This window comes from Anastrepha obliqua, chromosome 5, assembly GCF_027943255.1.
Source record: "Anastrepha obliqua isolate idAnaObli1 chromosome 5, idAnaObli1_1.0, whole genome shotgun sequence".
In the NCBI taxonomy this organism is placed as follows: Eukaryota; Metazoa; Arthropoda; class Insecta; order Diptera; family Tephritidae; genus Anastrepha; species Anastrepha obliqua.
In genome coordinates, this window is record NC_072896.1 from 91,838,817 (window position 1) to 91,863,683 (window position 24,867).

A 24,867-nucleotide genomic window follows, 5' to 3' on the forward strand; every position below is an offset into this window, starting at 1 on the left:
TAAATTGATGCGCGCATCAGCTGCACGCGCGCGCCAAGTCGCACGAGAAGCAATCAATGACAAAGTGCGACAACACTTGGTTTGTGTGTGTATGTGTGTGTGTGCATGTTTGGCTGTTCGCATTTGCAACAACCCCATAATAAAAATCAGCGTAAAGTCGCTTCGACCAAGCAACCACCAGCTGTGCAACGAAATACAAAGTTTTTTTTTTCAGTTTTACTTTTATCTATTTTCATATTGTATTTCCTATTGTTAGGTTTTGTGTTTTGTTTTTGCCTGCTTATGTTTCTTTTGTGTTCAACCGCCCCCCGAACGCCTCTTGCTATTTTTGTCATTTCGCGTGAAATGAGCCAGTCAAACATACGGCTGGGCAGACAGCTCGCCAAACGCCGGTTTTCAGTTACTAGACAGCTATTTTCCTCTCCCCCTATCCAGCGTCGATGATTCATGAACATTTCAGTGGCTGTCAGATATTTCCATATTTCACGCTTTTTATATCAACTTTAGACAGTCGAGTTAAGTACGAGTAGCTCATAGTGGGAGTTGCAAAATGTTATTGGTAAGTAGTGTTGTTTTTGCCATTGTCTGCCATGAGCGCATAATCCTAATGCACCACCGAATACTGACTTGTGTGTGTGCAACGCATAGGATTTGTGATAATGCATGCCGAATACTTTGAAAAACTGTAGTTCGGCGAGGTCTCCTTGCACAACTTCAAAGTCATTCTCGATTTTTAATTTAATGTTAACCTTAACTTTGGAGTTAATTTTAACTCTAACTTTGATTTCAAGTGTAACTTTACCCCTTCTTTAGCTTAAGTTTTTAGTTATTTTTAACCTTGGCTTTAATTTCAAAATTACTTTTAACTTAAAATTTAACTTTAACCTCGACTTTAACTCCTGTAATATTCACTTACCGTTAATTTTAACATTAACTTTATCTTTATTTTTAAGGTTATATTTAATTCAATCCTTAACTTGAATTTTAATTTAACCTCGAACTAATTTTTTTATTTACATAACACTTAACTTACCTTTAACTTTAACCTTGACTTTATCTTAAAGTTATCTTCAACTTTGTCTTTAAATGTAAATTTCATTTTACCTCAAATTATATTTCTCTGTCAAATAACTTACCTTAAACTTTAACCTTAACCTTGACTTAAACCTTAATTTTAACTTTGTTTTTAACTTTAACCTTATTTTTATGTCATACTTTAACTTACTTTCAACTTTAACTTTAACGGCAACTTTATTAATGACCTAAGTATTAATTTTAACCCTAACTTTAACTTTAACCTTAACTTTAACTTTATCTTCAACTTAAATTTGAACTTCAATTTTTACTCTATTCTTAACTTAAATTTTAATCCTTTCCTTAACTGCAATTTTATGTTTACCTTTAACTATAATATTAACCTAAACTTTAACTTTAACTCTAACTTTAAATTTAACTTTCACTTTACCGTACACTTTATTTTTAACTGAAACTTTTCTTTGTCCTTAACCTAATCCTAAACATAACTTTAACTTTAAAGTTAACTTTATCTTCAACTTACACTCTAACTTTAAATTTAACCTAAACTTTAACTTTAGCTCTAACTTTAATCTTAACTTTAACTTTCACTTTATTTTCAACTTAAATTTTAACCTTATCCTTAACCTAAACTTTAACTTTAACCCTAACTTTAAACTTAACTTTAAAGTTAACTTTATCCTCAACTTTAATTTTAACTTAAACTTTAAACTTTTCCTTAAATTAAACTTTAACTTTAACTCTTACTAAAACTTAAGCATTAATTTTTATATTAGCCTAAGCTACAACTTTAATCCTAACTTTAGCCTTAACTTTAGTTTTAATTTTATCTCTAACTTTAAACCTTTCCTTAGCTTAAGCGTTAACTTTAACTTTACCCTTATTATATATCTCTTTTTAATATTTTAATTTAATTTGTATTCCCCCATCCTTATTCCCCTTTAAACCTCCCGTCCGTATCAAGAATTCATCGCACTCTGAGCGCCAAACCCTAAAAACCGCATAGTTGCACAGCTGCCCGATCTTTTCAGCAGTTAAGCATTTACCCAGTTTTCAGTTTTCCGCCTGTTTTCCCGTCAGTCAGTATCTGTCATAGCCAATAGCTGAAAATCTTCTGCTACAGCAATCGTTTACGCGCTTCAATTGTCTCTACGACTTTGGTGCTTCCTCTCTGGCTACCAGTCTGCTGCGCCTAAATTATTTCCATACCTACTTGAATTCAAGTTTTATAGACTTTCGTCTCGCCATTCAATATGCAAGTTTAACTGCTGTCAGCTGCTGCTGCAGTGACGGCAACTCAAATTTCTAAGGCGCATGAATTTAAAAAAAATTCTTTTTCACAAATGAATTTTTTTATTTCTCCTTTTTTGCAAGATTTTCTATGTTATTTGCTTTTATTCTTACGCCTTTTTTCTATTTTCCAGAGTAGTGATAAAAATTTATTTGTTTGTTTTTTTGATTGTTATCCCCAAAAACAACAACCCAGTGCTATGCCTTTATCTGTGTGTGTTGGTGGCACGAACGGCGCAATGAAATCTGCTTTGAGATCATCTGGATATTTTGTGTTGTGTTGGCTGTGTCAAGTCGGGCGATTGCATGGTTTGCTGCTTAGTCGGTGTTGCCAGCAGCACCAGTGGGTTGCTAGCCGATTACTCATTGCTGCCACCCATTTGCTACCCGGGTGTTGGCGTTAAATTCACTGTTGCTGCTGCTGCTGTCAAAGGTTTACTCGTATTTTTCTTTGTTTTTTCATCAAATAACAGCAGCTGTTCTTCCTCCGCTCCACTTATTGTTCTGGTTTTTATTATTTGTGTTAGTTGTTCTATACTTTTTCGCCCTTTTTAGCAATTTGAATTTTCCACAATTTGCTCGGCAGGGCGTTGCGTTGTGTGGCGCTCATGTTCTAGCCCACCTACACATCGCTCGAACCACGCAAACCAACTCTGCAGCCTCATAGCTACGCTCCCCCTCCTTTCCTTTACCGCTTCCTTTTCGCACTTGCCTGCCTTTGTGTGTGTTGTTACTTTTGTTGCTACCATTTGGCGCCATCTGTTCGATTAAAATCCAAACTCAAAGTTGAGTGTTTCCCAACGGGGACGAACCCCGAACCCCGCTACACATTGCTCCCGCCACCGCTATTCCTCTGGCAGTTGGTCTTTGTTTTACACGAGCATCTGATTCACGTTCTAACCAGACTGCTGCGGCGCTTTACGTTGTCATAGTCGTCGTCGCCTTTGCCTTTGCCTTCGCCTTCGCCTCTTTCAACGATTGCTCGTTTGCCGCCAACACATTCTGGGAAAATCAGCTCGAATTGTTGGCTAAAGTTAGTTACGAGTAGCCTGTTGTGGTGGTGAAGGTGGTGGTGGCAAGACAGCTATCGCCTTTGTTTATGTGTGTGGATCTATTAGCACTTGCTTGTGTGTATGTGTGTGTGTGTGCTTGAGTGCTGCTGGATAAAGATGTGGCATGCTGATAACTTTGTGAATTATGTACAAGCATTGTGACTGTAGCAGATGTGCACTTTTGAAAATCACAAAAAGCTACTGCCAACAACAACAGTAATTTTCACAAAAGAAAAAAGTACTGCAAATTACGCACACATTTAAGATGGAAACAAATGTTGCCACGATGACGATGGAATATCGAATGAGTATTTAATTGAAATATGAGGATAACTACGAGTATCAAACGTGGAGATCAAAGTACTTAGCAGTTGAAAAAAAGCAAGGGTTGTTGGTTTAAGGAAATAAAAATTTTGAAATTTAACAAGCAATGGAAAAAAACTGAAGCACGAATATGCATTTATTTCCTTTGATCAGGAGTTTCCAGACGAGTGACTAGAATAAAAAAAGAAAATTCGAATTTCACATTCAAAAAAATCCCCCTTTTGTTTAGGAAAACTCTAACAATGGAGGCTTATGTTTTACGCTAAGTCCGTGAAAACACAAGGCAGTCAAGTTTACTCGCTTTTAATAATAGTAATAGAAATTTATGAAAAATTTTAATCCACTTGATCTGTGTTATCAGTTCCATAACAAAGGGTGCATAGTTCCCATTTTTGGACTAGTCATTTTATTTCGCATTCGTTGGTTCGCCCTTGAGCGCTATGAGTTGCGAGAAGAGGGTTGAAAATTGTAATATTGGTCCATTAAGGATGCGTGGCAATGACACTAAGAATCTAAGTAGCAGCAGGGATATACCATAAGATATGGCACGCAATAGGTGCAGCACTCTCTACGAGGTTCAGTTCATCATATTCACCAAGAATTTTTCATATTTAATTGAAAATCCCTTCCTTTTTATTCTCGGAACGTTTGATACATACGCCTAATAAGTTTAAAGGTTAAATCACCCGGAACTTTCGGAATTTAATTACGTACACCTTTCTTTTCATTCTGTAAACTTTCGGTAAGGCTGCGACGGCTTCAAAATGCTGTTGCATATCTGAGTGCTAAATAATTCAGGTCACAAAGTCAACGATTTCAAAGTTAAGTAACAGTAAAATATCAGTGTTTTTTGCGAGATTTGAGTATCCGATAGCTCTCAGAGAACTTGGGTGTGAGGCAGTTTGGAATGTAATGGTTATAAGAAATCTGAGGTAGGCGGTGTAAACGGGTTTTAGGATGCAGTTATCAGCACAGAAATGTGGAATATTTTAATTAATTTGTATTTTTATAATTTTATTTTTTTATAATTTTATTTTAAATATTTCTTTAATTTTATTTTTATTTTTATTTTCATTTATTTATTTTATTCTATTTCGTTTAATTTTATGTTATTTTAATTTAAATTTTTCTTCTCTATTCAAAATTTTTAATTTAATTATGTCTTTTTATTATTATTTTGTTTTTGTAATTGAATTTGTTTTAATTAAGTTACTTTATGCTATGCTGGCAATTTTAAGTTAGCTGCAACTTTTTTTAATTTTATTGAATTTTAAATTTAAATTTTATTTATGTTGTTTTTTTACTATATTTGTATTTGTTTTTAGTTTTATTATCTTTTATTTATTTTTTTATTTCACTTTATTCTTTTTATTGATTTATTTTATTTCATTTTTTTATTCTCATTTTAATTTTTTCTCAATTTAATATAATTTTTTTTTTAATTTTAGTTTTTATATAAATTTTTGTTATTCTTTTATCTTATTTTGGATAAAAACTGCAGAAACATTAAATTTAGTTTTTTCAATATTATTAAATATTAATTTTAATTTACTTACTTATTTTGCTTTTTATTTATAATATTTTTATTCGTTTTTATTTGTACTATTATTTTTTATTTATTTTAACTTTCTTTAATTTTATTTATTTATTCTATTCTATTTCATTTTATTTTATTTTATTTTAATTTTTTCACCATTTTATTTGATTTATTTTTTATATTTATTTATTTTAATTTTGTTTTGTAATTGTGTTTGTTTTAATTTATTTCTTTTTGTCATCTTTAATGCTATGTTGGCTATGTTTGCTATTTTTTTTTTTTAATTTTAGTTTTTATATAAATTTTTGTTATTCTTTTATCTTATTTTGGATAAAAACTGCAGAAACATTAAATTTAGTTTTTTCAATATTATTAAATATTAATTTTAATTTACTTACTTATTTTGCTTTTTATTTATAATATTTTTATTCGTTTTTATTTGTACTATTATTTTTTATTTATTTTAACTTTGTTTAATTTTATTTATTTATTCTATTCTATTTCATTTTATTTTATTTTATTTTATTTTATTTTAATTTTTTCACCATTTTATTTGATTTATTTTTTATATTTATTTATTTTAATTTTGTTTTGTAATTGTGTTTGTTTTAATTTATTTCTTTTTGTCTTCTTTAATGCTATGTTGGCTCTATTAAGTTATGCTTTATCTCGTTTTTTTTAATTTTTTCTCTTTTCATTCAACTTTTTTAAATTAAATTTAATTTTGGCTTTCATTTTACTTTTTTTTTTTGCTTTTTTTTTAAATAAAATTTTTCATAATTTTAAATTATTAAAGACATCTCAGTTCAAATGTATCAGTTTTAGTTTTAGTTATTTTCTCCCTATTTCCATTTCATATTTCAATTCTTCCTTCCGCTGTCTTCATTCAAGTATTTATTGCAAAAAAGTATTACTCACAATAATAATTCATCGCATGCTATTTCGCATTTAATTTATTGATAGTAATTCATATGATTTGCCCTGCCAATAGCAAACGCACTCACACAGCCCTCACGCCCACACTGAATATTCATACCACCAACACACTCACGCATGCAATCAATCCAAGTAGGCATAGCAATGAGTAAGCCTCACTGCACATGACCCGGCACACGTATTTATTAAATTGCAAGCGAAAAAACAAAAGAAAAATATTATACATACATACATACACAAATATATAAATATGAAATTTATAAGCTTTTATGGCGTAGAGCATAAAAATGTCGCCACTGTTTGTGTGTGACGAAAAAATCTAAAAACAGACAACAAAATCCCATAAATCCTTATAACTCATGCATTGTAGGCGCTAAAGCAAACACTTATACATACTTAGTTAACAAAGCGTGAGTGTGTAAGTAGCATATAAGTAAATGTATAGCTTGTGGCCAGCTGGAAGTTTGCTGCTGTAGTTAACAGTGAAATATGACACTTAGAGTATTATAATATGTATTTTTCTTTAGACAGCCTGTCGGCATTGTCATATTAGTTGGCAGTGGAGTTTTCGTGCAAAATACTTGTTTGTACTTGTAGACAACTAATATCTTTTGTACTTATATTGGTGGTTTTGATGGACTTTTTAGCAGAAGTGCTTAGCTAGCATTTTTCTTTGACTGGCAAAGCTAATAGAAGTCTTAACAGGAAGTTCTTTGCGCGCAAAACTGCTCAGTAGAAACTGTAATATTTTTTATGAATTTTTGTGTTAGTAAGGATGTGCTTTTAAAACTGGGTTTTCCTTTTCAATAATGTTGAAATAATGAAGGTGGCGCAAAATTAATCACCCAATTTGTGTTTGAATGACTTTTTTACTAAGTAAAAAGAAAGGTCCTCAACATTTTATTTTATGAAATCAATAATTTAGAAAACAAATTCTGGAAAAACCAAGCAAAATAGAATTCGAGATCTCATTGAGCTCTCGAAGTGAATGCACTAAGGGGGCTTTTCTTGCGTAATTTGTACTGAGAGTCTTGAGTTAAAAAGGAAAACTGAAACGAAGGAATAAGAAATGGAATAGCCAGCAGTAAGGCGGGGTAATCGATTGCAACACTCAGCAAGCTAAGTATAAAAGAAAGAGGAAGAGAGAAAAATAGTCCATCTGCCTTCGAGGCACTTAAAGTCAATCATAAGGAGGCGGGAACTGTACGCATGGATGGGAGTGGAAAAATTTCGCTTTAAACTTAACTTACGGTATTTTGGAGTTATCAATTTTAATTAAAAGTTAGAGTTATAAACGCTTTCACGTCGTTTATAACTTATACAAAAGTTGATAACGAACGAAAATTTAAAAAAAACTTCAACTCCAGAAGAGGTTGGAAAATTTTTTATTTCAATTTTTTTTTAATAGAAAGTTTTAATAAAAATTACTTGAAAATTATATGATGTCACGTAGTTTACAACTCGTACAAAATTTGATAACGAACATTTGAGGAAAATTAAAAAAAAATTACATCTTCGGAGAAGGTTGCAACATTTTTTTTTAATTGTTTATTTTTAAATTTTTTTATTAGAAATTCATCCTTATAATTTCTTCTTTTTTCAATAAAAATGGCAATAAAATCATTTAAATTATTTGAAGCAAAACTAAAAAAAACATAAACTAAAATTAAAAAAAATTACAGTTTCAGAAAGGTTGAAAAATTTTTTTATTTAAATGTTTTTTGTTTATATAAATTGGTGCTAATAATTTCTTCTTCCTTCAATAAAAATTACCATAAAATCATTTAAACTATTTGAAGCAAAGACAAAACAAAAAAAAAATAAACCAATTTTGGCAACTTAGCTCGTTCTTCATGAAACACTGTGTGACCCCATTCCGCCATGCCAATATATTTACATTTTATTTTGTTTATCCAGCTGGGCATGTGAATTCATTAATTTGCGCAAAATTGATACGCTGATAGTTGCGGATTTGTATGTGAATTTATTTGAATTAGTGCTGCCACAGCCATTCAGTTTGGTCACTATTATTTTTGTTCGTGTGTGTGTGTGTGTTCCCATTGTCTGCCGAGTCATCAAACAATGGATTATTATTTTGGCGCCAACAATATGCGCATACCATGTAAAACAGTCAGTTAACATACCAACCAACAAACCAACCGACCAAACGATATCAAACCGTTTGCCAGCAGCCATAAATTCTATGAAATCAGACGAAAATGCCAGCCAACCAACGAAACAACCACGCAAATCAATATTGTGCCAAAAAACAGAGTAGTTCAACTGAAATAATAGCCACGGAGAAGAAACAGCTTAGACAACGAGCGACCCATCAGTGCCAGCGCCAGCGCCAGTGCGACTGTGAGCACTTGTACATACGTACCCTGCTTCATTCCTATCAAACGGTCAGACGTTGCGTATGAGCAACATGCGGCGTAAATGGGTTTATACGTGGCTGTGTGCGTACGTGTGTGGTTCGTGCTTGCTTGTGAGTAAGTTGTCTAACGTCAGCTTAATAGCAATGACAGTTGTGGCGCGCGTAACAAATGCTAGCGCGTTCCAACAACGCCACCCTCCCACGCCTGAGCAACCCTTGTCGCTCTTATGCAAAAAGTTATATTGTTATTGTCGCCATTCAGTCGAGTTGGCCTGGCAGGCGATGACTGCATGACGTTTTTATTATTTGTGCATGCCCCCGCTCCATGAAAAGAACAAATAGCAAAAACAAAAACAAAAAAAGCACCTTAAAAAAACAACAAAAACAACAACCAATGCGAAAACGAAATGTAGCAAATGGCAATGTTTTGTGGCAACAACAGCAAGGCAAGCTTAAATTGGGCAGCAAAAACAAGAACAATAACACAACAAACAGCAGCAGGGGCCAGCAGCAGCAAGCAATCACAAACGAACGAACGAGTAAACGCAGCTGTGACAACAGCTTGTTGGCCAACATGATTTTTCCATCGGGGTTATTGGGGTTGGTTGCGTTTTTGATGGTCTCACTGCGCTACGCAGAGAAAAACAATTCATTTTTGTAATCACTCTCCTCCTGCTCCATACGGAAGGGGGCTATCCAACAATATTTGCTAAGAATTGTTTGCCATTATTTTCGCTGCTGCTGCTGCTGCCACAACTGCCAATGTCATGCTGCTATTTTATGTTTCTTGTTTTTATTGTTGGTAGCAAATTTTTTCACCACATGTTTCTTGTTCGGTTGTGATTGTTGCCGCCGCCAAGCTGTTGACGAGATTTGTTATCGTCGCCCAAATAAATTGTATGGCGGTTTTTGAGTCACATTTTTGGCGCTGCTGTGACGGACAGTATGACAGAAATGGTGAAGCGGTTAGAGGCGAGTGGGGCCACTATCTTTTGGGAGCGTCACACAAAGCTCCGTTATACAAAAAACACAAGCGCACATTCTCTTTCTACACAGACCCATTTATGTACGTATATATGTATTGACCTATGTATGTGTGTGTATGTATGTATGGATGTATGTATTCACGTATATATGTATGTAAGCATTATATACATAGCGCTGGCTTAGGAAACAAACCCGACCCGGAGACGTAAAGCAGCCAGCCAGATAATATGAAAGCATACTTCAAGTGGCTGCCGAGTAGTAGCAGCAGCAACAACAGCAACAGCCAGGGTGTATTTGACAAAGTAAATGTTTGCGCTGGTGATACGCATGGATTTCGGGATCCGTGGAATGCGTGGTGCACAAATTTGAAAAGAGGTTGGGATGGGTTTCAGTGCCCGCTACTGTCAGTGAGTTCATCTGTCATCGAATCAAAACTAAGTCATCGAAAAGCAGGCTGGTTGGCGCAATAAATGCGGTTAAACGTCAGACTAGCGAGCTTTTTTATATATGACAAAATTTCGGATTCATTTTCGGGCTTCAGATCGGGATCCATTGCTTTTCAACCACTCGCATCCCTAACTTGCGCCCTCGAGTTGGTGAATGATTACAGTGCGAACAATCGGTGGTCTGGTGCTAGAGTATTTGTCTCAATCTCGCAAACACACTTTCACATACACATGCATCCATTTTTTGCCCATACTGTTCTCTAGGTATGTCCTTTGGCCGCATCATAAAAATTTTGCTGTCATCAGTTGTTTTGCAACATTTATGGCCCACACACTCGCACACTTCAAAAGATAAAAAAGTAAAAGAAGTAAAATAAAATACAAAAAACAAAGACTCAATGCAGACAGTCCAACTTTGCGCTTCGAATTCATTTTCCATTCCATTTGCTTACCGCACACAAACACACACACACGCACACAGTATACCGCATACAGCTGTGCGCATAAATTGATATGTAAGGGATAGAATTGCTGCAAACCATTTGTGCAGCTTATTTAAATTCAGACACACGTATACACATTTACATACATACATACATACATATTTGCTTTTGTTAGTGGATTTTCCTTACAACTTTGCCTTTGGCACTCGTTGTTCGCAAGCAAAAAATTACAACGGAAAACAAAGCAAAATTATTTGTCAACATTTTGGATTTATTACAAATGCATACAGACAAAAGTGACGCAATGGGCCAACAACTCCAATGGCAGCAACCACCACAGCAACAGCAAAAGCAACAGCAACCGCAGCTCCAACAGCTGTGTAGTGGCGGTGGCCCAAGCAAAAATAGAATACCCACAAATAACTGTTGAAAAATAGCGCCACCGTCTCCAACCAACAGCGCCCGTTGCAGTTAGCAGCTGCTTTTACTACGCGTTCAGATTTGTTTGCGCAAGCAATTGATAGCATTGAAAATGAATGGTAAAACAAACTTTTTCTCTTTGTGGATGGTATGAGTGTGTGTGTGTGAGTGTGCTAGTTTTTTGCATTAACTGATTGCTGCGTGATTGGATGAGTGATATGTGTACAATTGAAAAAACAAATTACTGAAATTTTGATAATATTATTGAATAAATGTGAAACTAAGGCAATAAATGGGGAAAATAATATTTTAAAATTTAGTAAGTGATATTCTTCAAAGTGTCCAACGGCAGATAACTTTGAACATTTTTAGAAAAGAGAACATAAACAAGTAAACTTACTTATATGCATACAAATATGGCACTTATGGGGACACAAAGTTATGGTCATATAGTACATACATGGGATATACAAGGTGGCGCAAAATTAATCACTCTATTGGAAGATTTATAATTTTTGCAAATGGCCTCGTACGTAAATCACACTTATGAACGAGACAGCTGCAGTATACAAACAGACTAACAATGGATGATCAAAGGTCAAAATAAAGATTTTCAGCACTCAAGATATTTTTTCCATTTAGCAAAAAACCTATTTGCAAATACGATCGATGATTAATTTTGTGCCAGCTTGTATATATCTACGATTGGCAAAACAACTTAAGTTAACTTAGCATTTGAAACCTCTTAACCCTTCGCTGGGCGAGTCTGAGCAGACTTTTCTCGACTTTGGACGTGAATTTAACACATTTCTGTTATAGCTAACGACTTGAGCTTTATTTATGGATATAACCCGTTAAAAGGGATCCCATAACAGGATGAAACAAAGACCAGACGGGTATGCAAATGAAGGTTTTAAAAAAGATGTCCAACGGAGGGCTTAATACTAAATTTGTGAGTTTTATTGGAATATTTAAATTGGAATACAAATAAATATTAAATTTTTCCGTGAAGGTTTAGAATTTTTTGATCCAAAAGCGTCAGCATAGTTGTTTTGTGAAAAATTCGCTTATGCTTGTATACTTGAACATTCTATATAGAGATTTTATGTGCAAACTTCGGAAGATTTGAAAGGCACACAGGTACTTACTGACTCAATAGCGCGGCATCCAACTTTTTGCTTACTTACTTTGTGCTATTTAATTTAACTTTAATTTTTACAATACATTTTCTATTTTCATTTTTCACTATATTCTTTTTCATTTCATTTTATTTTACTTTATTTTATTGTATTTATTTTTCATTTATATGTTTGCTGTATTCCACTCCTGTTATTTATTTTTATTTTATATTTTATTCATTTTTTATTATTTTCGATTCTACTATTAATATATCTGTTCAATTTAAATACATTTTATTTTTTTATTTTAATAATAGTTTTATCCATTATTATTTCCTTTATTTAATCCATTATTTTTTTATTTTCATTTTTTTTTTTAATTGTACTTTGTTTTATTTTATTCATTAAATTTTAATTCATAATGTTATGTTTTATTTTGTTTTATTTTAATTTAATTAAATTTTATATTGTATTAATTTTTTAGTTCCTTTTTTACTTTATTTTAATTTTAATTTTATTTTATTATTTTCTTAAGTTTTTTTATTATTTTCTATTCTATTTTACTGAATCTGTTTTGAGTTTAGTATATTTTATTGTATTTTCTTACTTTTTTAGAATTTTATTTTATGCTATTCTACTCTACTTAATTTTTTAAAATTTATTTTACCTTTTTTAACTTTTATTTATTTTTATTTTATTTTATTTTATTTTGTTTTATTTTATTTTAATTTATTTTATTTTATTTTGTTTTATTTTATTTAATATTTTTATTTTTTCTAATATACTATATTTCATTTCATTATATTTTATTTCATCTCATTTTGTATTAGCACTTTTAATTTTATTCATTTTCTACTTTCTATAATTTGCCTTCTCTGTAGCACTTCAGACATACATATACACACACCTTCATAAATATACCGCTTAATATCCCCCACAATGACCTTGTTTGTGTAAAAAGTATAAATGGGTAGGAAAACTAATGCGTGTACTGGCACATACACCCATACGCATGCATGTACTTTTCAATACCGTTTGTTTACATCTGATCACCAAATTTTCAAATTCCTCTATGCAGATACAAATTTACATATGAGGATGTATAAAATTATATGCTCGAATACACATCCACACACTCATTCATACCCACATGGCTGAGTGTATTTTCAGGCCCTATACAAAAGAATAACAATTAAATCCCAAACAGCTTATTAATATGTACCTATTCACAAATATATGCAAATACACACACATCCACATACAGGCTTGTACACATAAGCAAGCATACCAATAGGCGTATAAACCCAAAACCACTGAACAATTAAAATTCCACATACTTTACAAATGAAACAATTTTTTTTTGCTCATTGTCTTTGCCGCCTCCACCCCCGCCACTGCCCCTCTCTCTTACTTTTGGCTGCTACCACACAGACTCGACGTGTGTTTTCATAATAAAATGCCACCCCCGCTATGATATCGGAAATTATTTGTGTTCGTATCGGCTAACAAATTTTCAACAAGCCATTAAACGAAAGGCAATAATAACACATGGAAATGAGTGCAAGGGAGGTAGTATAGGGAATAAGATTTAAAAAAGAAGAACACAAGTTGTTGCTGGGGTGCATGAAAGCAGAAAGTAGGAATTAAAGTGCTGACTAGACGATTTGTTCTCTGTTTGATGGCAAGCGAAGCGAATGAAAACAGATGTTGGCTGCTTGACTACCTCCATCTGCGTCCATTGTGGGTGTGGATGTGGATGTGGATGTGATGGTCGAGGTTGAGGTTGAAGTGGATGTAGAAGATGTAGAGATGGTGGTGGAGGTGCCGGCTCCGCTGGCTGTGGATAACCGATGTGTAACCGCGTGTGGAAGAGCGGCCGGGCCGATATGTAGGAGGTGTTGAACGATTATTCGCTACTCAACATCATATTTGTAGGTTTTTTTGCGCACTTGTTTATATTTACAATAATTTTTATACAAATGCCTGTAGTGTTATAAAAAACGGAATATGTAAATAAATATGTATAAAGAATGGCGCATTTAAAACATAATTAAAACAGGTGTGGAGCAATAATAAGAAATTGGCGTTAAAATAATTGCGCTATTGTGCGAAATAATACAGTCAGAGGGATATGAAAGGCTAAATGAAAGTGAGAAATTTATAAAAAAAAAATTTAAAAAAGTAGGTAAGGAATATAGGAATACAAATTTTAATAAAAAGGAGCAAATGGAATGGAAAAAAAAGAATGAAAGATAGTGAAATAAAGTAAAATTAATTTAATGAAAGTAAAATAAAATCAAATGGAATAAAAGACAAGTAAAATTTTAAAATTGCTTTAAAAAATGAAAAAATTAATAAAATAAATTAAATTAAAAAACATAATATATATTAACAAAAAAAGTAAAGTAAAAAAATTCAAAGAAAAACGTAATTTAAAAACTACGTAAAATAAAATACGAATAAAATAAATGCAAGTAAAATTTCAAAATTGCTTAAAATAAAATTTAAAAATATTATTAAAATAAACTAAATTTAAAAAATTAAATGAAATAAACTACAAGTAAAATAAAAGGAAGTACAGTTTGAGAATTAAAAATTGAGATTAAAATAAATATTAAAAAAATGAACTAAATTAAAAAAACTGAAATAAAATAAAATAAAATGAAATACAAGTAAAATAAAAAGAAATACGAGTAAATAAAAAGGAAGTAAGCTTTAGGCATTGCTTGAAATAAAACTAAAAAATAAATAAAATAGTCCAAATTAAAAAAATAAATTCATAAAAACTATTTTAAGCAAAATAAATAAATTTACGAGCAAAATAAAAAGAAAAAGTTTAAAATAAAAAAGAGAAAAATAAATAAAATAAAATAAATTAAAACAAAAAACTAAAATAAATAAAATTAAATTAAATGAAATGAAACAAAATGAAATAAAATAAGCAAAGAAAATTGAATAAAATAAAATAAAAAAGAATAAATGGCCAAATTAAAACAAAATAAAATAAAATAAATTAAAAAACACATAAAATTAAATAATTAAAATAAAACCAAAAAATTTACGAAGCAAAATAAAATAAAACCAAAGAAAATTAAATAAAATTAAACGAATTAAAGTAAAAAAAAATAAAAATAAAATGTAATAAAAACTTAAATTAAATTGAATAATGAAAATTAAAAAAAAAAAAAAATTAAGAAAAGGGTCAAATTCAAAATTTAAGCATAAATTAAATAATTATATTAAATTAAACGTAATACATAAAAATACACCACAAATTTATTTAATTAATATAATTCGAATTATTAATTAAGGTAAAATAATTTCATTGACCGCCTTACCGAATGGGCTGTTGCATGACTACAAGTCGGAAGTGCATGGGTTCGAAACCCCGAGCACGAAACATTAAAGGATAGAAAAAACTTTGTCTAATCACGGCCGCTCCTCGGCAGGCAATCCCAATCTCCGAGTGTATTTCTGCCATGAAAAAACTCCTTATAAAAAAAATATCTGCCCTTCGAAGTCGGCTTAAAACTGTAGGCCCTTCCATTTGTGAAATAACATTCAGACGCACACCACAAATAGGAGGAAGAGCTCGTAAAAACTCCCAATAAGCGCAGTATATAAAACTGCACTAGGTTAAGTTAGGTTTGGCAGACACTTAGACTTAGACTTCGAAATGTGTCCGTTGTGAGCAAAACTCCACTAAGTTAGTTTAAATTATACGGAATGAAAATAACAAAAATTATCAAATTATTAAATAAAGACTAAATTATATCTAAAACTCAAATCAAATGCGTAGCAAAGTGTTATGAATATGAAAATTGGTTTGCCATTAGATGAGAGCTTCTGTGCTGTGCTAAAAAAATGTAGCTTACACGAAAAATTTTTAAATTATAATACAACTCATCCGAACATGTTTTAATGCCTCTATTTATATGAAAATCACATTTTATTGTGCTTATTTATTTATTTCTACCAGCGGCTACCTACCGCCGCCGCATGCCTTGCATTCTTTACGCGAACAGTTTTTTCCAATCAACTTGTTTTTGTTTGTTGTTATTTACTTGACTTTTGGCTTGTGCAAATTTTTTATGAGCTTAACGCAGCTTGCATACGGATTTGAAGTGTAGCGTTTAATGACCTACAAATTTGCAAAGCAACAACACAGGCGGCAAGAGAAAAAAGTAGTAACTATGAAAAATGTTTAATCCAGACAAATAAATGCTTATGTATGTAAATTTGCTTATGCAAAAAATACATTTATTATACTTTTTATTTTTTTTTATGCAAATGAATATGAAAATAATAATTGTAATGTCAGCAGGATCGGAAAGTGTTGACAAAAAAACGAGAGGTTGACAAAATCAATGAAAAAAGGAAAAATAAAACAATATTGCCTAAAATGATTTTCACTTAAATAAGCGCTTATAAATTTTATTTTTATTTCTTTATTTGCAAACTTTTACTTTTTATCGTGGTTTTGTGTAATCATTTTGATGCTGTTCGATTAGCTTTTAATAAAAATGCGCTTGTCACAAATACTGGCCCAGTCACCCAATCAAATCCAATTCACTGCTGTTTTTATTTTAATGCCAAACAATCGAAATTTCACGAAAGTACAAAAACATTATTTTATTATTTTGTATTTAAAATAATTTTTTTGTCTACATGCGGAGGTCAATTGGCTAGTCAAAGTCGACGAAAATCGTGTAACCAGGTGAACGTCTGGCACTCACTTGTTAAGTGTACACAGAGAAACAGCGAAAATAATAAAATATAAAAAAATTAGCATAAGGAAAAATACCGTCTGCAAACGATTGGCGGCTAAATTTGCATTTCTTATAACGCCAACAAAACAATTCGCACCTTCACCGCGCTAAATTTTTATTTGTAATACTGATTGAGCAATTCGCATTCGAATTTGTTACCTCAGCGTTATTGGCTTTGTAAACAGTGAGTGGATGCATATGGGGGAAAAATATGAATTATTATAATAGGGGATTTAATTAAATCGAGCGAGTGGAAATATAATACGAGAAATTTTATTAAAGAATATTGAAATGAAATAAGTAAAATTAAAAAACAAGTAAGATTAAAAAAAATGAATAATATTAAAAAAATATCAAATTAAAAAACAAAAATTGGTAAAATTAAAAAAAAATAAGTAGAATAAAAAATTAGTAAAATTTAAAAGCAAAAGTAAGTAAAAAATGTGTAAAATAAAAAAGTAAGTAAAATTAAAGAACGAAAAGAGTAGAATTAAAAAACAAAAATAAGTAAAATCGCAAAAAAAAAAGTAATATAAAAAAAAAATAAGTAAAATTAAAAAAATAAGCAAAATCAAAAAACAAAAATAAGTAGAATTAAAAAAAAAATTAAGTAAACTAAAAAAAATAATATTAAAAAAAATAGTAAAATTAAAAAACAAAAGTTGGTAAAATTAAAAAAATATTTAGAATAAAAAAATTAGAAAATTAAAAAGCAAAAGTAAGTAAAATCACAAAAAATAGGTAAAATTAAAAACAAAAACTAGTAAAATTAAAAAAAATAAGCAAAATTATATAACAAAAGTAAGAAAAATGAAACAAAAAATAAGTAAAAGTAAAAACAAAATAAGATTAAGAAAAGAATTAAAAAATTAGCAAAGTAAACTGAAATTAGCTCATGTCAAATTAAATTATAATGCACTGCGAGAAAAAAAATAAAAAAAGTTAAATGTAAAATGTAAAGCAAAAGTGATAAAATAATAATTTAGAAAAAGTAATAAAAAAAACTAAGAAACACGAAAAAAAAATTAAATTAAATCGAATCAAATCAAGTGAAAAATAAATTTAAAAAAACCTAAAAAGTAAAACGTAATAAATAAATTATAAATAAAGTAATAAAATAAAAATTAATAAAGTACAAAAAAATTAAAAAAAATAAATTAAGTGGGAGAAAAATTAAAACAAAAAATTTAAAACTAATATAAAATAAAATAAAAGATAAGAAAAGTAAAAAAAAATTAAAAAATTAAGAAAAAGATATAAAATATAAATTAAAAGAAAAATATAAAGTCAAATTAAATTAAATCAAATCAAACATTTTTTTTTTTTTTTGAAAACTAATATTAAATAACTGAAACTAAAATATTAAATAAAATAATAATTAAAAATTGACAAAAAGTAATTAATAAAACAAAAACTTAGAAAAATGAGCAAAGTTAAATTAAATTAAAACAAATCAAATTAAGGGAGAGAAAATGAACTAAAAAATTTCAAAACTATTATAAAATAGCTATAACTAAATAATACGCAATAAATAAGTAATTATTAAAGAAAAATAAAATTAGAACAAATCGAATTAAGTGGGAGAAAAAAAATTCAAAACTCAAAATTTTTGCACCAATTAACCAAACGTATTTAGCCGAAAACTTTAATTAAAAAAACCGGCACATTTTTCGAAAATGATATAAAATATTTTAAGCAACTTTACGGCTTTTCTCCTTCCCATAGGCAATTTGTATACATAATTGTTGTATTTGTAATTAGCCACAGTTCGGTCGCCATCCTCCTCTAATACAAATCACCTTTAAGCTTACACTTTTTCAACCTAAAATTGAAGAGGCTATATAAAAAGAACAGAAAGTTGGCTGATAAAAAAACTAGAAAGTTTTAATGAAAAATCTAAGGAATTTTTCTGAATTTTGAACTATATTTGGAACTTTTTCTTATGGCTTTTGTAAAGAATAAATTATAATTATCTTTATTAAAAATTAGTTGAAATTAATTTTACAAAAGTTAAATGTAAGAAATTATAATAAAATTTTGATTGGCTCAAAAAAACATAAATTTTTTGTTTCATTTTTTTCCTGTGGGGATTTTTTTTTGTTGACGACAGTATTTGGCGCATACATCTTTCGTCTGACGCTTTCCCGATATAGTGCTTGTTAATAGACTGCTCGAAATGCAGGTAACTTACACTTTTATGCCACCCCCGAAAAACAGATGATTTTTATCACCGAGTTTTTCATGGAGATTCAACATTACCAGTGAGCGGCAAAAATACTTTTTCTATCATTTGATTTTTCACCTTTGCATCGAATCAGCGAACAAGTGAGTGCAAGCTTCAACCAACACACCCTTTATTAAAAATAATTCTGAAAAAAAGCTCAAGAAATACTACGCCACCAAATTCAAGCCGCAAAAATGTGCTCATGAAATAAACTGTTAAGTGCGAGAAAAATTCTGCCTACTCAACTGTAATTCGAGAAGTCAATGTGCCAATTTAATTCGATTTGATAGCAAAGCATTGAAAAATTTATTAATTTACGATTTGGCAAATGCGACGGTGTGCAAAAAACAACAGAATATCGCAAAGTGCAAATGAAAGTAAAAAATCAGGCAGCGCAAAAAACGCCAACAGGTGGTGACAGCTAGACAGTCAGAACCTGCAGTCAGACAATGCGTTAGCAACATTGCGACATGCCAATAGTTTGGTGGCAGCAAAAACAAAAACAACACATTCAACTCAACAAACGAACCTTTCTCGGCAGCACAACAAAATCTCTGCGCTTTTACCTGTATTTTTTTATTTTCTTTTATTGTTGTTGCGCTGGTAATTCGATACTCATTTGTGTATGGCAAAAATGCGTGTATGCGTGTGTGTCTGTAAGGTGTAGGTATTGTTGCTGGTGTTGTTGTGGCACCGCTTATTTGCCGGCACTTTCTTAAGCAGCACGAAGAAACACGAAATTGCTGCTGCGCAACATGAAATGAAGCAACAAGTTGTGGCATGGAGTGCAGTAACACACACAAGCATGCATATAATATCTTGTTTCCACTTTTCTCCACGCATACCAGTTGTGCGGAGGAGCGCGCGTTTAGCAGAAGGAGTTGGTAAATATTTTACGAAATTTGTGTTAAATGTTTTCGAAGTGTTTCTTATTATTTATTGATTTTTATTTATATAAATTTTTTTTTTGTTTTTGCTGCAAATGAAAGTAACCAACCGAAAACAAACAAAAAAGTTTGTAATTTTTTAAATACAGAAAATCATCAACCCAGTAGCTTTAAATTTGGTCACTTAAAATCTTGAACTATTAACAAAATTAAATTTTTGTTTTTTCTATTTTTATTTTTGCTGTATATCAGCGGAAATTTTTGAAAATAAAAAAAAAGTTAATTATTATTTTCATTTTTAAATTCAGAAAATTTTTTAAATTCCTTCAAAATTACAAACTCTTAGCAAAACAACAAAACTTTTTTTGTTGTAAATGAAAGTTGCCAGCTGAAGTTTTTAAAAATCAAAAAAAAAAGTTGGTTATTATTTTAAAATTTTTAATTCAGAAAATTTTTTTTAATTGACTCAAAATATCAAGCTCTTAAAAAAAAATTTTTTTTTGCTGTTACTGAAAGTTCCCTGCTGAAGTTTTAAAAAAAAATTCTCATTATTTTAATTTCTTAATCCCAGAAAATCATCAACTCCGGTAGCTTTAAATTTTGCCATTTTAAAACTCAAACTCTTAAAAAACAGCAACAATATTTTTTTTTTGCTTTAACTGAAAGTGCCCAACTGACATTACAAAAACAAAAAAAAAGTTTCTTATGATTCCTAGTTTTTCATTATTAAATTCTCTCAAAATCTTAAACTCTTCACAAATCAACAATAACAATTTTTTTTCGGTATAAGTGAAAGTTCTCAGCTGAAGATTTTAAAAAGTAAAAACCAAAGTTTGTTATTATTTTTATTTTTCCAATTCAGTAGATTTTTTACATTCCGAATTTTTTTATTTTCACTCAAAATCTCAAACCCTTCACAAAACAACAACATTTTATTAATTATTAATTATTATGCAAATTTATGCAAAAAAAAAGAAAAATACTTCGCTAAATCCATTTCTAAAATTGCTACTTTCTTCACTTTTTTATTGTCTTGACTTCATGTTGGTTTTTTCCCTCCCGCTGATTGGCCAACAAATTATTTAGCCGCCTATTTGTTGGCACCGCACTGTGTCTGTACCACAACCTACGCAAATTTTGATTGGCTCAGAAAAACTAAAAATTGTTTGTTAGATTTTGCTTTATTTATTTTTCCTGTTTTTATTTGTATTTAATAAGCTAATTTTCTGCTTGCCACCTTTTTGTACGCTTATACGTGCCTACATACATATGTACATACATACATGCACTTATATATATTAAATATGCAGATGTAGTAGATGATACAGTTTCATATGTGTGCGCTCTTTGAGGGCGTGTGTGTGTTTGAGAAATCGCAAGAGCAGTTGAGTTTATTGATAATTTTACTTTCTTAAGATCGACAGCAGATAGGAGTGATGTGTGTATTTATCAGCAAATAACGGTATATATATAAATATGCATATTCATGAATTAATATACACATCTGATACTAAGCAATGATGATTAAGCAAAAATTGTTTTTTTTTCGATATTTTAAACTTCTTTCTAGCCTCGAAAAATACATCTCAAAAATGTTTCATAAGCCCAAGGATGCCTTACATTTCATTAAAATTGTACAACTTGGAAATAAGAAATTTTTTTCTTTGACTTTTTTGACTTCTTTAAAAACGATTATCGGTAATCTTTTATTTATAATTTTTTATAAATTCCCTGCTGTTTCTAAGAATTTGAATCGCTCTGCTGATTTCCGAGTGGATGGTTTTGAATTTTTGATATAGGAGATTTTTTCATAAACGCTATTCCAATCTCGCTGGAATATAAATGTATATGATGTCATTAATTATTTTCACGTATATAGTTTGAACTTAAATATAAATTCATCATCACATTTCTTGAAAAGCAAAACGGATCAAAGGCCACTTATTGCTTTTTCTGCCTTTCTCTACATATTTTTTGCAAAATCACATTTATTCCGCGAATTTTTCATTAGCGCAGCACTTTGCTCTGTTTTTTTATTGTTTATAATTATTTTGAAAGAAAGTGTCCCTAATCTCCCCTGTAGAAGTTTATGACCTCAAAAAGTCTAAGGAACTACAGGCAAGGCAATATTGGAGGAAGTAGAGAGAGGAAAGTCTTATTCCAGCGATCGAAGCGGTCCTATCAGACATATTAAAGCCTTATCTTTGTTAAGAGTATATGAAGTAAGCTCGCCAGTGTGTGAATATATGGAAGTAGACCACCAGACGATTCACAAAAAGAATTAGCTCTCAATAATTCATCTTGTTGGCAAAGGACTATTCACAATGAAACTGGAAAATCGTTTAATGAACTAAGACCTATGGTTAGAGATATAAATGTTTGGAAAACTTTTGTTGGCTCCGTAAGCATGGAATAAATAATAGTAATACTTCTTCTCAAATAATAGGCCTGCGCGTTGCTATAAGATCGGCAAAATACATTTTTTTTCAGTTTCTCAATGTGGTTAAAATGGCAAATAAACTGATTACCTTTCGGAATATTTATATTTTACAATAGGTGAGACTGGCCGATAACCAGATTGCAACTACTTATATTAGCCAGGTTCTCGAAGAAGTGCTTCCACAGATATCTGTAGCAGATTCTTCGAAACACAGGTCGTTCTCACATGAAATGGTGCGTAGACTCTGCTTCTTTCTCAACTTCACAGCTCTTGCAGAAGTCGTTTTAAGTCAGTTTTAAGTTTTATGAACAAAAAATGTTATGTTCTTCATTAATGTATGAATATTTTAACATTTATTTTTAACATTTCGGCTTATTATTTTATCAATCCTTCAATTTTTTCTACGCTAACCTGCATTAGCCGAAAAGTGATATGCCTGCGCACTCACTACTGCTCTTTACTGCTGTAAATATTTACGACTAGGCACCTGTGCAAAAACAAACCTATCAATTAGCGTTTGTAGTAGTTATGTATTGTGTATATGAAAATGTTGATGCTCTGTGTATGTATAGGTGTCTGGCCACTCAAATACGAACGTTCGTCGGTTTGTGCGTGAAAATTACGCGATTAAATCTAGTTAGATAGGAGCAGTGACAGTAATATGAAATATTTAGCATGCAAGCGCATACACACACACGTACTCGTGTACTTATAGTAATAGTTTAGGGGTAATAGCGGTAATAGTATAGAGGTCACACCTTTTGTTTCCTTATATAAAATAACAAAACGTCGCAAACTGCTAATTAACAGAAGGCGAGAAATATGTAATAAAGGCAGTAGGTAATCTCATACGCACACATATAGACGCGTGTAAGTGTGGAGAAGCGTGTATTTTAGTCAAGTAGGGCTGCAGTTGTGTGTCTGCCTGTTAAGTTTGTGTAGCTGCTTACAGCAGGAAAATTGTCAGCACAGATGTGGTATTTCCGTTAATGGTGTTAGCAAATAGTTAGAAAAATAGAAGCAAAAAAAAAATAAAAAAATAATATTTACAAAGAAAAAAATAAAAAAAAATAAAAATAAAATGAATTTTATTGAAATGATGCGTCTACGAGCATCACTTGGCATTAAGACAGCTTTTGTAATGAGTTTGTTTAGAGTACTCGCTTATTGTTTACCTAAATGCTATTACTTATTAGTATTTTATGGGCAGACAATCGCATTCACTCTCTTGGAAGCAACTCAACCAATTCATGACTTTCTTTTAATAGATAATAATCGCAAAAGTTCTTTCAAGTAATGCTAGTGAATTTTAAGAATGTTAAGAAAGTTTGGGTTTGGTAACTTAAAGAATCTTACCGGGGATTGCTCCAGGTATAAGCGACTCTTTAGCATTCTAAACTGGGTCTTATATTGAGTAAAGCTAGTTCAGGTGCAAAAAAATAGACGAGGACTGCGACATACGACCTGGAAAATGTAAGTTTCATAAACCTAAGGATACCTTACATTTTACTATATTAAAATTGTACAACTAAACTTGAAGATTAGCACATTTTTTCTTTGCACAAACCTATGAATACATCCCCAGACTTCTTCAAAGGCAACTATCGGTGACATTTTATTGGCTCTTCCTAGAAAATTACCTTTTCAAATCTAATATACTTGTGGATAAATTTCTTGCTTTTTCTATGAATTTGGATCGATCTGATAATTTCTGAGTGAATTGTTTTGAATTTTTGAAACAGAAAATTTTTTCATAAAAGTTCAAGTCCTCCTGGAATATAAATATATGTATATGACTTCATTTATTATTTTCACGTATTTACAATTGTTTGAATTTAAATATAATCAGATATCATCATCAGATTTCTTGAAAAGCGGAAAAGATCAAAGGCCAGAAGTGCTCTATCACTTGGAACATTTGTATATGGAATGAATGGTCGATTAGAATGAATGCCTTTATTTCATCGCGTGTTGCCAGAATCATCATTAAAGATGGGATTCGGCTCTTTTGACACTCGACTCCATTAAAAATTCGCCACTTCTCTACTGGCTATGAGTGGACTCTGCCCGCTTCACGAAAAATGTGTATATGAAAGCAACAACGAAGTTATTGAAAGCACCAACAACGATTCTCCACTAGCGAGTATGTTTATAGGCCTCTTCTATTTGCCATTTCTCTCTCTCTCTCTCTGCTCGGCTCACTTGACTTAGTGGTAATCAAAATAAGGGTTTCTATATCACTAAATCTACAGTTTTTCAGTGTTTTAACTATCCGGCAAACCTCCGAGTGAGTTTCTGCTACGAAAAAGCTCCTCATAAAAAATATCTGCCATTCGGAGTTGAGTTAAAACTGCACGTAACAGGAAGAGGAGCTGGGCCAAACACCTAGCGCAAGTGTGCGCGCCAATTATTTATTTATTCGTAGTTTTATTTTGATTATTTAGTGCACTATGCCCCACCCACTATGCCCCAGCTGCACTTTGGGCATATCCCTTAGCGATCGGACCTATCGTATAATCGAATTTGCGCTCAAAACTTGCCGGCGGCTGGAAAACCGCCTCAACAGTTTTCAAGCAACTTGA

General features: G+C 31.1%; 1 protein-coding gene across 1 annotated transcript in view; it reads right to left on the reverse strand.

Moving 5' to 3' along the window:
- LOC129248263 (uncharacterized) overlaps positions 1 to 24,867 on the reverse strand; it is a 53,752-nt gene that overhangs the window by 28,543 nt on the left and 342 nt on the right. The gene's annotated exons all lie outside the window — the stretch shown is intronic.